Source organism: Thermobia domestica, chromosome 10 (assembly GCF_964235325.1).
Source record: "Thermobia domestica chromosome 10, izTheDome1.hap1.1, whole genome shotgun sequence".
In the NCBI taxonomy this organism is placed as follows: domain Eukaryota; kingdom Metazoa; phylum Arthropoda; class Insecta; order Zygentoma; family Lepismatidae; genus Thermobia; species Thermobia domestica.
Window position 1 is genome coordinate 18,269,714 of NC_137463.1, and position 19,668 is coordinate 18,289,381.

Sequence of the window (19,668 nt, forward strand, 5' to 3'; positions counted from 1 at the left end):
TACCGTTATCAGGACTCATTTATCTGGTTTCGATTTCCAGCCATAGCCATTTATAAAATCGGCATTTATTTTCGCGTTTCTAAACAAATGCAAACGGAAAACTACTATGTGACTCGTGATAACGGTACCTCCTGCAAAATAACATTGTCTAGGGAGGTCTTGTTCTAGTTTTCGATTATATTTTATCTCGCAGTGATAGGGACTCTCAAGGTAACATCACAAGAAAAACTCCAATGGAGTTTAATCTGGTAATCTTCCAGGCCATTTTAGAAGAGCATTGTGCGAAGGGTCTGTTCATCCTATTCAACGTTCTGGAAACACTTCATTCCCACGAAACATGTACCCATGAACTGCGTATAGTAATCAGGGGGTACTTCATCCTATTGGAACAGATAATGATCTGAAATCTCATTCAGCTGTAGCTTCAACCAAGCTGGAATTTGTCAAGATAGGACATACCTGTAAGAGCTGAACTACATCATATGCGTCATGCCCCTGCTGTGTTGTTGTTTGGCTTTGGCCTGTAATAATTTTCTACTAGTAGTTATTGCCCAGAAATCGCGAGTACCGAACTTTTTTCTATCGCTGTGACTTCCCTCACGACCCACCCATCAGCATCAAAGATTGAAAATGATGAAGTATTAGACAGTCGATCAAGCCTATATTACAGACACAAGATTGAGAGACGTTATATACGAGTTCGAGGGGCCACTGTGACTCAGTAATAGAGCGCTTATCTTTGATTCCTGGTTCCTGGTTCGATCCCAGCTCTCGCAAGTGGACTTTGTGATGGACAAACACCATGTGAATGGATTTTATCGGGGTTTTTCCCGTTTCCTCCCACTTTCTTCATTTCTCTATTTCATTCATTGTCATGATCATCGCCCCCTTTAGCCTACACGATATAAGCATTTGATGCAAAACTAGAAGGTTTCATATACGAGTTTGATGGATTCGTGAATGTTGCGAGAACTTTGTTTTTAAAAATAAAGAAAAAAGAAACAACATCTGTAACTGCTTCGTACTGTCGTGGATAAATGCTTTGCCCAAAATGTCGGATACGAGACCAGTTCTTGTCCACTAACATCACGTGGACAGTAAACCAGTAGAGTATTAGGTAGGGTGGCCAGTTTTTTCTTCAATGTTTCAACAAGATTTTAAGAAAACAGGAAAATAACGTGTTATAATGAGAAAATAGATTGATAGTTACAACGTGCGATGAAATGACTAATTATAGCTTTCTCTATTACGTAGATTATCAACTTCAACACATAAGTTAATATTCCAACCTACATAAAAGCGTACTGGCTTTATATTATGTCAAGAACTCGTATTTCATCAAACCTTGAATACATATTTCATAATTTTCTCATAAACAGTACGTCCATTTATATCCGAAAATTTCTCAAAATTTTCTGTTTGTTTTGCAGGGACGTCTTTCTTTCACTTTGTCAATCTTTGTCTATAATCATTGTGAGATTATACAACAAACGTTTCCTGCAGATTGGAAGAAATAAACACCCTCAGACTGTGTCTTCTTTTGTAGCAGAAGCCTTCTCTCCTCTTCATGTTTATTTGAATTAGGTGTTGCTACGAAATTGATAGCCGCCTTCTGAGGACACGCAATAGAGAAACCGCGGTAGGTATTACAAATGCAGTAGTACCAAATCCCGCACAATATTACAAGAAGTTTCTGAATCTTCATTCAAAGCTGCTTCAAGTAATAATATCCTGCTGAATTTACTGCTTATATAATCTATGAAGTTGGAAAGAAAGAATGCTTGAAATAAATGCATTTTATATTTACAAGTGATATCTGAGCTACTATTAGAACTATGAGCGAACCGTAAGGGTATTACTGCTAGTAGTATGTATGCCATCGTTAGAAGATGACAAAAAGCAAGTGCGTATCCAGAAATTTTTGACGGGAATGGTTCAAACTGGGAGGGAGGGGTTCCAATATTACAAGCCATTACGTTTATGTAGTATTGAACAGATATTATTCTGCACCCGAAAAGACAATAGCTAATTGCAAAATATTTCCACCTACATTTTCAGGAAAAAAATGATAGAACTAGATTGTTTTTATAAGAGAAAGAAAATGAAATCTTTAAATTTTACGTCACACGTTATGCCGGCTAGGCTAAAGGAGACAGTAATGATGAGAAATGAATAAAATGGTGGAATGAAGGAAGTGGGAGGAAACGAGAGAACCCCGAGAAAACCCACCCCAAAGCTCACTTGGCGCGAGCTGGGATCGAATCAAGGACCCGTGCACCAGAGGTGATCACTCTACCACTGATCCACCGCGGCCCGATTTATAAGGGAAAGTGTAAAAATGGAGTGTAAGATTAAATTTTCATGCTTCGTCAATCATTTTCCTGTTAAACAAGTATGGTTTTATTGAAAAATTTTAGTAATGCATGTTGAGTTAGGAAATTTTTGGAAGGTAAAGACCCGGTGCCTCCCGTTAGATGTGCCTCTAATAAAAAAAAAAAAAAAAAACAATAGATATAGTCTACTACTTAAAAGTGCATTTCTTACAATACTTCTACAATAAATAAAATGTTCTAAAATACCAATTAACAATTATCGCCAAGGAATGACATACCTTTAGTGTCCTATGTTTTTATTTTGTCAAAAACTACGCATAATGATTTACCCTGAAGCAACTCATTATGCTTAATGAAAATGTATATATTCTTGTTTTTTATCTCTTTGACTTGTTTTTTCATAGAAGGCTACCTTCCCTCCTCTTGAGAAACAGCTTGTGTCCTCCGTCTATAAATCCGCACCGAAAGATCACTTGTCATCCTATAGTTCTATTTCATTTCTTTCAAACATATCCATCACCTACGCTGTGTGCGTGGGTTTTCTCCGGATTCTTCCGTTTCCTCCCACTTTATTCATCCACCATTCCATTCATTACTCATCATCATCGTCTCCTTTAGCCTAGCCGCCATAACCGTGGAACGTAAAACTTTCATTTCATTTCATTTCATCCATCATCTGTAAAATTCTTAGACAGATTTTTCAATTTCACTTCTAATTATATTAACACAGTCTAACATGGTTTTATCTCCAACAGTTCTGGTATTACCAACCTAAGTAATATGTTTAATCTTCCTATAACAGTATTACCAACAATGCACAACTATACACTATTTATTTTAATTTCTCTAAAGCGCTTGATTCCATTAACTGTCTATATCTACCTTACAAAGTCTACAATAGATTCGGTATTCATGGGCGATTCCTGCGAATATAGTCGCCCATGAATACCGATTCGGAGTCGATTTCTAACCCTCTGCCTGTACGGGCGATCGGAGCGATTGCCCCCCAGAAGAAGAAACATTATTGTTTTTTTTAATAAATAAAATCCATCCCAGAGTTTGAATCCCTTAAAAGTAGCATTATGACAACCCACCGCCTCCCCCCAGAAGTCAGTCCTGGATCCGCCCCTGCCTCTATAAAAATTGTTACGGGAGTGCCGCAGGATTTTGAAACATGGATATTTGGATAGGGCACATACTCCAATTCTGCTGACGTCTCTCCCTCCGACTACTATCAATTCTGGAATTTCTATCGTTTCCTCAAAGGGGAGATCTTCCGTGACAAATGAACAGTGCAACGGGCAGTTAAGGATAACGGCACCGATTTATCTGTAAATTTGGGGAGGCACATTCAGATGCAGAAAGCTTATATGAGGATTTTAAGACAAATTGCATTCAAATTATGCCAAATATTGTAAATTTACAAATACAATGCGGGGGCTCACGTGAACTTTGTCCCCCCAGGATCGGCGCCCTTGGTTTCCCAGGACTTCTTTCATACTTGTTTCCGTCACCGACTCCTGATTTTTTTTTTCATTCAGATCTAGGTCAGGAATTTAATCGTTGCTAAACAATTATGAAAGTTTGTCTTTGCAGAAGGCGACTATTTTGATTAACTCGGTATTTTAGTTTTCATTTTTTCTTTTAGTGAAATGAAAATCGCTTTTGGCGTGGGTTCAAACCCAGTCCAAGGGAAGTTTTTTTTTATTATTTTTTAAAATTTTCATAACATTTTTATCATTAAAGTAAGATGAAAATAATATTCATTAGCCCTTGTACATAATATTTAATGCATAAATTGTGCTTTTTCCACAATTTATCTAGAGATTTCTGATAGCCCTTATAAACAATGACGTTATATTTATTTATTTATTGTAACAACAACACAACAGGCGTTCTGCCTATTTACAGTGTTTGTTTACATATATGGTGAAATGTCATTATTTTTACAGAAGAGAAACATTCAGAAATTTTTATTGTTTCATTAATTAACTCAGCTCATCATACTACAAGTTGTATTCCTAAACACTTTTCCAGACATATTGAATACATCTATCACTTCATCATACTTTTCTTCAATATTATTGTAGTAAGAGCTCATTCTCCATAAAGGGGATTTATACAGGACGTCAATACGTGCTTTCTTACAGTATATGGTACTACTATTGCTCAACCTCGAACTAGACGTCGGAACACACAGAAATATATTAGAACTTACTCGTTAGTTCTATGCAATCAATTTTGGAATAGGACGTATCAAGCTTTCTTTTCATCGGTCTAGAAAAACATTATATTTTACGGACATGTTTAAAAGTATATGTATGGGATATTTTATGATATCAATAGTTCCCTTTATTTTGTAGGGTGGGATACCATCAGGGCCACATGCTGTTCTAGATTTCAACCTTTTAATTGCATTTTCTATTTCTGATAGTGTTATTTTAGTGATTTGGAATATATCGAGTGATATACTTCTAGGTTCGCGTGACATTAGAGCATCAGTGTTATAGTTTCCGGGCAGGACCGTGCCGTGGGGGGGGGCGAGCGGGACGACGAAGTAAGGGGGACGAAAAATTGGAAGAAAAAAGGAAAAAAAGAGAGAAAAAATTACTTGGAGTATATGTATGGGGGCGCCGTAGTATACTCTCGCCCCCACTGCTCACAGGTCCATGATTGTAAACAGACTTAAAATAATGTGCAAAAGCCTCCGCAATATCCCTGTTACACTGTAGACTTTCACCATTATACATAAGGGTCCCGACCATTAGTCAAATGCCTTGTTTTATTTTTGATAAAACTCCAAAAGTTTGTTGGATCATCTGCTATGCAATCCTCGGAGTTAACTACAAATTCTTTGTATGCTTTCACAATTTTTGACTTTATCTCCCTCCTTAAATTATAGAATTTATCATGGTAATATGTATTATTGTCTATTGTGTTCTTCCACTTTTTGTGATTGTACGATTTTTGTTTGATTTTTCGAATTATAAAGCAACAGGAGAGTAAGAAGTGGGGCTTTCGCGAAGCAAAGATTTGTAGGGGTTGTAGGGAGTTAGAGGGGAGCATACATAACTTTATTGATAAAAAAAATGGTGAGTTACTTACGTTATGAAACATAGCTGAGCGAGCGTCAACAAGCGAAGGAGTTAGAAATCCCGCAGGACTCGCTTTTATTCCACCTTTGCCGCCATGACAATGCCACGTGACATTACGTCCACTCAAGTAGTGCAACTTCGATGTAAATCTAACCTCACCCACTTTCCTCGTTAACATCTCAAAAACATTTGGTTAGGGTAGAGTATGAAAAAATATATGCGTAATATCTAGGATCTTATAAAATAGAGGATCTGCCCTTACAACAAAAACTTGAAGCCATACGTCACAGTTTCACCACCCCTACTCTGCCCACTCCGTCCAATAAGATCGCAATGTTTTGAGCCAACAATCATGGCGGAGACGAAAGTAGCCAATCAGACGATGGCGAAAACGAGAGTAACCAATTAGACTTGCCTATGCTCGGTTGTTTTTTGGCTTCATTAATTTAATACGATGAAGATACATATAGGCAGATCCTCTATTTTATAAGATCCTTGCGTAATATAGACCTAAAATAAGGTTCAAAGAATGAAAAGGAAAAACAAAATTAACAAAAGCAATCTTATAGAATCAGTGATACAAGTTTCAGGTTTTCAAAAGTCTCTTCTTTCCTCTACTGACAAAATAACAATATTTACAACTATAGACGAAAGGATTAAGATTTTATGTTTTCCTTCATCAATATTCGTCACATATGCTCTTTTACTTCGTATTTACAAGGAAGTACAAAGCGGAATTAAATTTTCATCGGCAAAACGTGATCAATAATTTGGCGATGATTCGAATTTATGAAGTTCTTTGATCTAATAATGAGTTTTGTCTCTGTGTTACAAAGTTTTCTTTTGTTTATTGGTAATACAGCGTATGGTACGCGTACTGACAGTGAATGACAAATAGCAATCTACGTGATATTGTGTGCTAATCTTGACGTTATCACAGAATCTTTATATATAAAAATGGATGTGTTTATGTATGTGTGCGTATATGTACGTATGTGTGTATATTCCAGCATAACTCTGGAATGTCTGAAGTAATTTTAACCAAATTTGGTGCACATGTTACTTACTGTCCGGAAAATAATACTGTCGGGGTATGAGGTACGAACCATGATTCTAGGCCAAATAGTAATGTTGTAGGAAATTTTTATATTATGTACTATGTATATAAATCTACTGTATAAATCCATATATTTTTGACCTTCGGCCAAATTTTGAAAAATTCTTCTGTCCTTATTTTTCAAGACATCAGATCGAAATTTTGTACATGCATTATGTATACCCCCAAGTATTTCTCAGATAATTTTGAAATGTTCACATTAATCCTGGTCCGGGTCAGAGGGTCTCAAATTTTCCGAAAAGATGATTTTTTCGGAAAATTTCCCTAATTTCCTGTTTCTGGTGCATGGTATGGGCATGCGAGTGGTATCTTTTGAAAGATTGCTTTATTCTGAAGAGAATGAGGTATGAACCATTATCCTACGATAAATAGTAAAGTTGTAGAAAAATTTTAGAATATACTAGCTGAACCTGCGCTCTCTACACAGCGCATCATTCGCATATGAGCATAAATCTCCTTCTCATTCCTCACAACATATGTACATGTCCCTTTACAGACATAAGTGAAAGACATCTTGATAAAAAATCGGCAAGGGGTATCATAAAGGGGAGATTTTTTTCCGAATATTTTTTTTCAATATCTCGCACCGTTTGCAAGATTTGAGCCTACTTCCGGTTGGAGTTTCTAATTCATGTATGACCAGTGTTTTTTTTTCTTCTTGCATGCAGTATGTAATAAGCAAATACATTACATATACAATTAATTATAATGTTAGTTATATATGCTGTTCATTGGGCAAACACTCAAAAAATAAAGATTTATCTTACAAGTAAACCTTACGTTTGGGTGAGTCGAGTTGCTGACTGAGACACATATGAGAAAGTAGTACTAAATGTGGTCAGTATTTCAGTGAAGTTGTAGGTGCGAAGCTCCAGGGGTTTAGGAGATACAGCTTCCAGAACATCACATGGAAGTACAGAATAGTCTTCATACAGTTGGAGATAAAAGCTCTGTAAGACCTCTTGTAACGACAAAAGGTGAATAACAACTATATGGGTACATATTAGGACTAGGGAGAAGTCATATAGTAAGGGTATATCTGACGGCGGCCATCTTGAAATCCGCCATTTTGAATTAAGGTTAAGTTTTTAAAATAGGAATATGGTCATGTGATACATGATTTAAGGCGCAAATTTAACCAGAAGAACAATGGTGACGTTAATTTTGATTTACGCGCAATTGGTAAAAAGTTACAGGGAAATTAAACATTGTTGCAGCATATGTATTAGTCCTTTACCCCACCTTGTAAATTTTGTGTTAATGATAATAATAAAATAAACAGCAGGTGGATAAATATTAGGTCTATGGTAAGAGTTGCCTTGATGACGGCCATGTTCAAATCCGCCATTTTGAATCAGTGAGGACAAGAACGAGCGAGAAATAGATGTGAACAGGATACAAGAAAAACAACGAAATGGCATGCAAGTACAGCATCAAACAACTAACATTATAACGCCACCATTGTATTTCTGATTAACTTCTAGCCCGAAGTCATCTATTGCATTACTCTATTCCCATTTAATTTTGTGCTGGTTAATGATAAAGCAAAACTGGTTATACCGTTCTATTTATGGTAAAATTTGCTATTAATAAGGTGTCACTGTTATGCGTTTTGTTTAAAACGTTTGTATGATTCAAAATGGCAGATTTGAACATGACCGCCATCAAGGCAACTCTTACCATAGACCTAATATTTATCCACCTGCTTTTTATTTAATTATTATCATTAACACAAAATTTACAAGGTGGGGTAAAGGGCTAATACATATGCTGCAACAATGTTTAATTTCCCTGTAACTTTTTACCAGTTGCGCGTAAATCAAAATTAACGTCACCATTGTTCTTCTGATTAAATTTGCGCCTTAAATCATGTATCACATGACCATATTCCTATTTTAAAAACTTAACCTTAATTCAAAATGGCGGATTTCAAGATGGCCGCTGTCAGGTATACCCTTACTATATAACTTCTCCCTAGTCCTAATATGTACCCATATAGTTGTTATTCATCTTTTGTCGTTACAAGAGGTCTTACAGAGCTTTTGCATCCAACTGTATGAAGACTATTCTGTACTTCCATGTGATGTTCTGGTAGCTGTATCTCCTAAACCCCTGGAGCTTCGCATCTACAACTTCACTGAAATACTGACCACATTTAGTACTACTTTCTCATATGTGTCTCAGTCAGCAACTCGATTCACCCAAACGTAAGGTTTACTTGTTAGACTCGAGAAATGGTTATCCTTCGTTTTTCATTATTATTTGGCCATGGAACAAACGCCTGAGACATATACAACCCCAATATACAACAATGTGGTGTTGGAATGTATGACGCATAGGATATGATGCTTTAGTTTTTTTTTTTTTTTAATTTCAACGCTTCCAGTGTGCCCTTAAAAATGTAATAAAGAAATAATGACCATGCTTTTTAAATATCCAAGTAGAACTGGACAATCTACGCAAAATTTGCAATCGATCAGTAAAAACGGCATCTTTCTAGAGCCTGTAGTTTCCGAGATCTCATTGTCGAAAGGATTGGCCACAAACATATACATTTCCAGAAACATATAGTTTAAAAGAATTCCAAAGATGGCAGCACAGTTCATTTGCATTGATTTCGGAGAAGACTTATAAAATACAAAGGCTTTGAACAATAATTTTATATCATAAACTTTGTGAAAAAGATATAGTTAATTAATTGTTTGTCTCTGTTAAACGTGAAATCACACATAACCGTAACTGAAAGATTTGGAATCCAAAGTTAAAGGTTGGAGCTCAGGCATTTTTAATTGGTATTGTAGCATTTTAATATATATATATATATATATATATATATATATATATATATATATATATATATATATATATATATATATATATATATATATATATCAACAATTTCCGAAAATTTCTGTTGTCATGTTTCCGTTTGGGCTTAAAACAAAGGGAAGTTTTGCAAAATCCATAGTTGAAAGAAAAGGATTCACCGAGAACAGACACTTAGCATTTCCAGGACATTTCCTCATTCACACCATTTAAAAATTCCAGTTCAATTCGAGAGATAGATAGATAGACAGACAGACAAGTAGATATAGATATAAATGGATCACCATCAGATTTTCAATTGTTTCGCCCTTTGTTTTCAAGATACAAAATTGAAATTTCACAGACGCATTGCACGCATAATTATATTTTTAAAGTGATTTTCAGATCCCTACGTGAAGAACCCAGACCCAGTCCAGAGGGGCGCAAATGGTCTGAGGGGGTGATTTTTCAGAAAAATTTCCATATTTTTCCGAATTTCCCGGTTCAGGTGTATGATACGGACATGTGAGTGGTACCGTTGGAAAGGCTGCTGTATTTTTAAACGAAATATGAACCATGATCCTACAATAAATAGTAAATAAGCAGTAGCTGTTTGACTAAAAGTCTAAATTTTACCTAAAAAAGTGGAAATCCTAAAAGGGTTAATAGTCGCAATTACTATGCTACAGAATTGTCTAGTTTCTTTTTCATGTTGAGCTATCGAATGGACAATACCTGTCTTCTATCTTCCAATCCTGAACTCATTAGCTCAAACTGCATAAACATGACATTTCATAATAACTTTCAGATTAACTAGTAAGTTCAACCTCATTGCATTATTACTTTGACAAAAATTTCAAATACTTCTCATTTCCTACAACCAGTGTTCGAATTGGGGGGAAAACAGAGACGGTATGTTTAATTACTATTTTGACACGGCATACCGGCTATCTAAATGCTGAAATACAGTGAGGATATGTTGTCTAAAAGATTGCATTTCTATTTACATAATGACTGAAAATCATTGGAGAGCATCTCTGTAGTAATGCGGGGGGAGGAAGACATGGAGAGACTTTGATCCCCAGCCAACAACTTTCTGAAAAAAAAAAAAAAAACGTGTTGTATTAGAGAGAATTATGCACGAAAATGCTCAAAAACCGAGTTTTTATCTTAACAATTTCCTGCTGAAAACTCCCAAACCCCCCACAAGACCGAGAAATATTCCAAATCCCCGGAAGATCCGTCCCCCACAGCAGACAACCCCGAAATCCGCCAAGCTCAAAACACGAGATTTGTATGCATTAAGACAAGAAGAGACACACATACACAAGAAAGAAATAATTCAGTATTCAAAATGTAAACTAGATGAGCTTCTGTGAAGATACATAGGAAAAAGATAACCAAAATGTCGATATTGTCAACTTAGAAATTATTTCTACATAAGAAATAACATCTTTTTACGTGCAAAGCTATTCGTCAATCACTGTGTATAAAATAGATTTATTAAAGATATTTAGCATCTACACTCCAGTGACGGTGTGTCTTGATCACCTAAAATCCAGAGATGGTATGCCTTCATCACTGAAAAACCAGAGACGGTATGGCATACCACCGCATACAGTCTCACTTCGACTACTGCCTACAACTGTATTTTACCAACAGGAATTTCGGCAACATATAATGTCAAATTAGAAAATTGAAGGTGTCGTATCGAATGCTAAGTTTGATTCAGGAAGGAAAGCACATGTGCAGTCTTGAATTATTTAAAAGTACAGTACATTTCAGTATTCTTCATATTCCTTTTACAATAGAATTCTCAAATGATATCTTCTTGAGTTAAAACAATATTATATTCACTCTGAAGAATGTATGTACGTTATTTTTCAGTTTTTAACTCAAATTATGCAATGCTGGATCTAGTTGATCAAGAAATTTTGGTATTGAATCCTATAAAAGCATTGTTTTTAGAACTTTCTTACGTTTATTAATATTCCAAACTATGCTGTGCATAAGTGTCGGCAGTCTGAAAAAACGGATACTCCGTCTGTCTGTTGACAAGTATCAGACTAAAGACGGTAAGAAATATCGACAAGTAGTACTTTGCAATCGATTCAGTGTCCCAAGAATGGGTTGCACCTCCTGTATTAACCCTCTATTCAAACCAGAATTGGTCAAATTAACCATTTTCGGTTCCAAAGTTTTTCGCTGTAGAATGAAAAATGGTAGCAGATAAAAATAAGTTGTTCTTTGCAAACGATTCGTAATCTCAAGACAACATCCTATGACTATCTGCAATACCCTACTGAAACCGGAAGTTGTTCAAATTTACTATTACTTCCGGTTTCAATAATGATTTCCTTAGAGCAAAAATGATAGAAGATATCGAGAAGCGGTTTCTACAATTGATTTAGTATCCCAGAACCGGTTCCATCTACTCTGTTAACTGGGTATTCAGATTGGAAATGGTGGTAATAAACAATTTTCGATTTCAACGTTTTCTTTTACCATAGAACGAAAACGGTAACAGATAAAGAGAAGCGATTTTATGCAAACGATTCAGCGTCTCAAAAGAACATACCACCGTCAGCCAAAACCAGAAGTAGTTCAAATTTACTGTTACTTCCAAGGACCTTATAAAATAGAGGATCTGCCCTTACAACAAAATCTTGAAGCCATACGTCACAGTTTCGCCACCCCTACTCTGCCCACTCTGCCCAATAGGATCGCAATGTTTTGAACCAACAATCATGGCGGAAACGAAAGTAGCCAATCAGACGATGGCAGACACGAGAGTAGCCAATCAGACGTGCCGATGCTCGGTTGCTTTCTGGCTTCGCCGATTTAATAGGATGAAGATACATATGGGCAGATCCTCTATTTATAACATCCTTGGTTACTTCAGGTTTAAATACTGATTTCTATCGAGCAAAAATAATAGAAGATATCAAGAAGAGTTTTTTCGCAATCGATTCAGCGTCCCAAGAGTAGATTCCATCTCCTCCCTTAATCCTCTATTCAGACCGGAAATATTAGAAATCAGTCATTTCCGGTTGCAAAGTGTATCGACATAGAATAAAAGCGGTAACAGAAACGAGAAGCGTTTTTTTTTCAATCGATTCAGAGTCCCCACAGAACACATTATTTCAACTATCAATACTCTACAAAACCGGAAGTGGTTGAAATTTATTATTATTTCCGGTTAGAATACTGATATCCATAGAGCATAAATTAAAAAAAAGAAAACGATACTGATAAACGGTTTTTAGCAATCAATTCAGCGTCCCAAGAATAGATTCCATCTCCTCCATTAATCCTGTATTCAAACCAGAAGTGGTAAAAATCAACCTTTTCCGGTTTCAACGTTGTTCGCCATAGAATAAAAATGGTAATAGACACAGAGAACAGATTTTATGAGAATCGATTCAGCGTCTCGAGAGAAAATATACCACCACCAGCCCTAAGTTCTACCAAAACCGGAAGTGGTTGAAATTCAGTAATAGTTTCGGTTTCAATACTCTTTTCATAAAACGAAAACAGTAAAGATACCGATTAATGACTTTTTAATATGAATTCAGCATCCGAGGAACAAGTTTTATCTTGTATCTTATTCCTCTATTGTAACCAGTGGTTTAGATGTTCTAATTCAAGTTTGAGTAATGAATTGGTGGAGTACTTTGAAGTTTACCGTAGTTTCGTAAACCTTCATTTCTCATCATCACTGTCTTCTTTAGCCTAGCCGTCATAATCGTGGGAACTTAGAGATTTCATTTCATTTCAGTTTAGTTCTTGAAGTCTAATGCGGTGTTAAACAAAAGTAATTCACAAATATCTCCTAGATATTACACTTTACATGGCAATTCCAGAACAATTTTGATTGTATAACAGAACAGTAGTAGTCTTAGTGTGAACAATTAAATCAGTATGTGGAAGAACAGTACTAGTCCAAAATCACACTTCATGAATATTTCTATAAGAAAATTATGTAATGCTATTCTACACACGAAATTCATTTTTAACTTGCGTACGTAATAACTCGAAAGCTATTAAATCAATCCATAAGAATACGATGTTCAATGCATTCGACAATTATTTTTGGCGTTAAATATAATGGCTTATTTTGGACTTGTACTATTTTTCCACTCACCAATTCAATTAATAATTAATTTTACTCTGTGAAAATATTTTATCGTTATCAGATTTATGCATCTCAACAAAATTTCAGAGTTCTAATAGCATGGGAGTGCATGAAGTTTAAGTTGGAAGATTAGACTTAAACAAAAAAAAGTAACATAGAAAACATTGTATTATATAGAAAGTCGATTATGCTGCATATTAAAGACGATAAATATCACTGTAAACGTTTAAACCTGAAATTTAGTTTATACTTTTTTAATTTTAAATTTATATGTTCATATTCCTGCTTTGCTCAAAGGAAAATTCAAAAGTACTTGCATAATAGTAGAATAAGATCGAAGATCAAAGGGAGTAAAGGAATTGATTATTAATAATTAGAATTAGGGAATCTAGACATGTTGCAAGAGATGAGTAATAATAGCCTACTATATTACTCAAAGGGCCGGCCGAGGCAATTTGTTGCCCCGTGCAAACGTCACTTACCGTTTCCCCTTTCTCCAGAAAGAACAAATCTTAAAAGTCACGATTTTTAGTATGTTACCCCATCATGAATAACGAAGGGGATACAAAGAGCACTCGCACTATGAAAGGTCTAAACACTACAAATACAATCCCGTTGTGTCTGTTTTTTCTTTAAATAATAATCTATTATATTAGTGAAGGATAAAGCAAACACGTCTGCAGAGGAAAGATGTAATCCTTTTTGTAGAATTCAATATCGAGCTTCAATCTCAATATTTCTTTTATTGTAAGAAATCTCGAACAAATGCAACAAAACAGTCACCAACGTGGAGGATAGGTGCAGTGTACAACAAACTAAGTAAATGTAAAAAAGTTCTGGATATACACAGTATGAGTCAGAATAAATTTCGCAAATATATTATAGATATTCTATGTAACTCTGATATGAACACTGTAATTGGGTAGAATAACCTGTTGTGTTCTTCTTCTTAAATAAATAAATTTCAATTTGTAATTCCAATGCAAATATAAGGGTAGTTCAAGGTTGACCGGGATTTTCGTATGTAAACAATCGATGAATAGCGGATCATGATGAAAACTGCAGATGACCTCGAGTAAAATTGCAGATGACGTATTTTCCGCATGCGCAGCAGTTGCAGCGAACATGGCGGCAAGTACTGTGTGGCTGTGGAGCAGCGGTGTGTAATCAAATTTCTTGTGAAGGAGAAAGTTAAACCAGCTGAGATTTCAGACGATTGCAAGCACAGTATGTGAACAAACGATATCACGAACAAGAGTGTACGAATGGTGTGAACAGTTTCGCGAAGGAAGGGAGCTGGTGATAAATGAAGCGCATGGACACATTCGCCTGACTGCAGTCACACCAGTGAATATCGCACCTATTGAGCAAATGATTAATGCCGATTATTACTCCACATTGTTGAGTGGTGCTGTATGAAAGTCCATTCGCAAGAAAATACCTGGGATGTTGTCTGGAAATATCATTCTTCTCCATGACAATACCCGTCCTCACACGGCCAATGTGACAACAACAACTCTGGCCGAAATGAGCTGGGAAGTTCTGCCCCATCTCCCGCTACAGTCCAGATTTAGTCCCCGGTGATTATCATTTGTTTGCATCCCTTAAAGATCATCTGGGAGGGAAGAAATTCACGACAGATGAAGCACTGCGGAACGATGTCCTCCAGTGGCTGCGACAACAACCATGTTCTTTCTACGCCAAAGGAATCAGGGAGCTGCCATAACGATGGCAACGGTGCCTAGACGTGCACGGAGAATACTTTGAAAAGCTCACATAGTTTGCTGCTTCTTGTGCTATCTTTTTCCTCTGAAGAAATAAAAGTTCCGGTCAACCTTGAACGACCTTTGTGCCTCTTATATCTTTATTACTTGATATCCCTTCTATATCTGTTAAAAACTTCAAAAAACAACTTAAATAACAAAGAACTTGTTTGCGACAAAGACTAGTTTTCATATCAAAACTATGATAACTAACTAAATGGAACAGGCGTTCGCTAATATTCGAGAACTAAGTTCTTGTATTTGACAACAGTCAAACAATTCGTGCTGGGATTTGTTTGACCATTTGCTTTAGCACTGTCCATGTGATCTTAAACTAATGTGACCTAAACATGATTTATGAATGTAGTATACAAATAGCTCAGACTACCATAATCATGAAGTCTGTTTCCAACAAGAAATGTTTATTTTAAATAATATAGTTATGACAAATTTTGCCAACCCTCAAAACTTACCGCACCATGCAAATGCACATGTTGAACGTATGGTAGAGCCGGCCCTGCCAGATATTAATTTACACAATTAATATTTCTACGATATAATGTCCTAACGTTAGTTCTTCAACAGTTCCAGAATACTAGATTCTAATTGGGTAAATTCTTGCGAAGAATGTTCGCAAAGAAATTTCGTTAAACAGAAATTATTTTTTGAACATCTTTCTCTCTGCTATTCACCTTGCAATTGGCAAGTCAATTCTATAGGATACAAGAAAGCTTGTAGGATAATTTTATGATTATAGTTGTGCAAAAATTCTACTGATAATCAGTGCAATGCTTCGGGCTGTAATTTTGCTTCTTTTATCTTTTGTCTTCTGAGGAGAATACACTTTTACAAGCATTATTATAGATCAATAGCCTTGTGGATCTTGTCCTGTCATTATCGATTTGATTGCCTGGATCTACTTGTTTTTAATGATTCAGGGCAATAAAATATCAACTAATTTTATCAACAAAAACTGGTGTTTGCTCATAAAAGAAAGAGTTATTGAGAGGTTATTCTATTAACAGCAATTGTTTTTATTCGACACACAATTAAGAGGTTACTAGAGAAATAAAACAAATTACTTTTGACTTGGAATAAAGTTGATCTGCAATGTAGAGAGTTACTTCGAGTACAGTTGCTAGAATACTGTGCATGATTAAGAGAAATAAACTGGAAAAAATACTTCCCTTCAAAATCCTCCTCCACTTGCGATGTAGCCTATAGTTACCTTCGATCATAAAAGTGCTGATGCTTTGGGATAAAAGCATTCTTCATTCTGGTAATGCTCTGCTCTAATACCTTAAGTGAATTATACAGGGTGTTTCAAAACAACACCGACAACGTTTGGGAGGTGATTCCTGACACCAAGATAAGACAAAAGTGTAGACCAACCTGGGTGCACAAATGCTTCCTTTCGGAGTTATAAGCTGCCAAAAACAAGAAAATAATGAACTTTAAAGGTCTATGACTCCAATAATATCTGACCTACCGTAGTCGGATCAAGACTTCACTTAGGAAGTAATACTGTATGTGCGCTGTTTAAAAATACATGTTTCAGAATCCTGCAGTACTCACGTAACAACTTTTATAGAGAGAGTATGGCTGCGGACATATATTTTGAAGTACTCACCAACCACCTCTATAAAAACTATTGCAGAAGAACCGCAGGATTCTGAAACATGGATATTTGCATAAGGCACATACTAGTTCCTCAGTGAAGTTCTTGACTCGACTACGGTAGGTCCCATAGTATTGGATCTATGCACCTTTAAAGTTTATATATTTTTTCCATGTTTGCGGCTGCCTATTACTCCGAAAGTTAGCATTTGGGACCCAAGTTGGTCTATACTTTTTGTCTTAACTTGGAGTCAGGAAACACCTCCCTAACGTTGTCGGAGTAGTTTTGAAACACTATGTATAAATACTTGAGCTACGAAATACTGATGTGAACATTATTCACACATAAAATTTCACGTTCGTGTTTTGAATGTAAGAGCATGTTAGTAGAGAAAATATAAATTACTCGTTGTGAATTATGAACAGGACATTATATGTAACATATTTTAAAATCGTTTGTATGTGGTTATCTCAATTTATCGCGTGCAGTTATGTTGCAGTGAATTGCTAGGCGCTTGCATCCATCGAAATCAACGGCTGAGGAAGACCCAAGAGAGAAGAAACCGGATGCATTCCGTCGAGATGGTGAACGAAGTGATGTTTGATGGAGAGCAGTTAAACATGGAGGATGGGCAGAAGGACCATGAGGGCAGGGCGCTCACGCGACCTTGGCGGCCTGGCACGTGGATCTGGTCGAGTGGCGCCGATCGGACGGAGCTAGGATTCATTCCCCGTCACTTACACAGCGGGAAAACAATCCACACGCTCCTCTGTTGTGTTGTGTCAGGATGTGAGGAGAAATTTTTCGCACAAGTGCAACAACATGCATTCATCCATCTCTTTTGCATTCTTGTCAGCGGCCACAGACGACGGCAGATGCGTCAAGTTAAACTGCAAAGGCGACAACTTTCGACATGAGAAGAAATGTTACATGAAACACAGCATTAATAATAATAATAATAATAATAATAATAATATAAAACACACAAAATAAAATAGATTTGGTATGCGCATTTCTTCCACCTGAAGAAATAACTGAATTGTTTAGACATGCAACCTATCAAGGATGAGAGTAGCTCAGTGGTAGAGCGTTCATCTCTGGTGCATGGGGTCCCTGGTGCAATTCCAGCTTGCACCAAGTGGACTTTGTGGTGGTGGTGCACAAACACCGTGTGCGTGGGTTTCACCGAGGTTCTCTCTTTTCCTCGCATTTTATTCATTCCACCATTCCATTCATTTCTCATCATCACCATCTCCTTTAGTCTAGTCGGCGTAACTGTGAGACGTAAAACTATAAAAATCCATTTCATTTCCATCAAAAATTAGGGTTGCCAACTCTGAGAAAAAATTACCTGCACCCGCTCATAATCCTCAAGATATGTGAGGGGAATCTGTATTTTAAACCTTAAAATATATGTTAAGCCTGACAAAATACCGATTTATCGGTAATATACCAGTCAGTTGTCAACCTTTATCAAGAATAAGAAGGCAAAAGGAGGTAAAATACCTCCTAGCACCAAAGGTGTGCGCTTTACTATTAAGCCACTGTGTTGCAGTGCGTTAATAAGAATTGCCTTACTAGGTGCCTGAAGTTCAGGCACCTAGTAATTCTAGAAGTGAAGCAATAATAAAAAGGTTTTCGAAATTACGATAAAAGAATATAGTATCAACAATGAAAGAAAAAAATAATGAATATAAATTCATAAGTAAAACATTAACTACATTTTTCTCTAATCAAACGGCTTTTTTTTTTTTTTTTTAACATGGGTGTTAGCAAATGTGTAAATCTCGTATCATATTAATATGACTGTGCATAATTCATTTCTGAAATTTCCAGAACTGAAATATGAAAAAAAGAAAATGGTCCAAGAAAATCACCCCGAAAAAGCTTCCCGCACCGAGTCATGGCCTATGTAGGCCCATGGATAGATACGGTCCTGTTGTTATGAGTATGTACGTCACTGTTAGGAGTATGGGTGTCAAGTTAGGATAAATCAACCAACAATAGATATAATCAGCTACGTAACAGCGCATATCCTTAAATAGCCAATTCTAGCACAATAAAAGCTACAAACTCCGTATAATTGGAAACGAGTTACATACGTTTTAAGAATATGTGACAAGTTCCTAGGGCTGGCTCTATCATATGTGCAATAGGTTGTATTAGTTTAAAGTCACATGGACAATGCTATTAAAGCAAATGGTCAAACAAATCTCAGCATGAATTACTTGATTGTTGTCAAATACAAGAACTCAATTCTCGAACAGTAGCGAACACCTGTTCCATTTAGTTAGGTATCATAGTTTTGATATGAAAACTAGTCTTGTCTTTGTCACAAACAAGTTCCTTATCATTGAAGGTGGAACAAGTTTTTTTCTTTTTTAATTTTTTAAACAGATGTAGTAGGCAAACTGATATTTTGAGATTGAAGCTCGATATTGAATTTATATATATAGGGCCAATAATCTATAAAGGTAACCAAGAAGTGCTGTCGCTTTTTCATCCACCACTTCGAACATCGATATGTCACCTAGACGTACCTGGGAGATCAAAAATAATACCCATCAACATCAGCGACCTTCTGCCAATGTTCTGGAAGGCTATGTATTCCATCGCGGTAGAACTTGGTGGGCCATGAAGCGAGGAAGGTATCAAGTGAATTTTGATTCTCTACTAGGGATATGAACTGCGTTCTCGAAAGTGATTGTCCAAGGAATGGAACAGGTGATAATCGGACGGTGCAAGGTCCGGGGAGTATGATGGATGCAATATTGTTTCCCATCCAAGGATAGAATGGTGTCC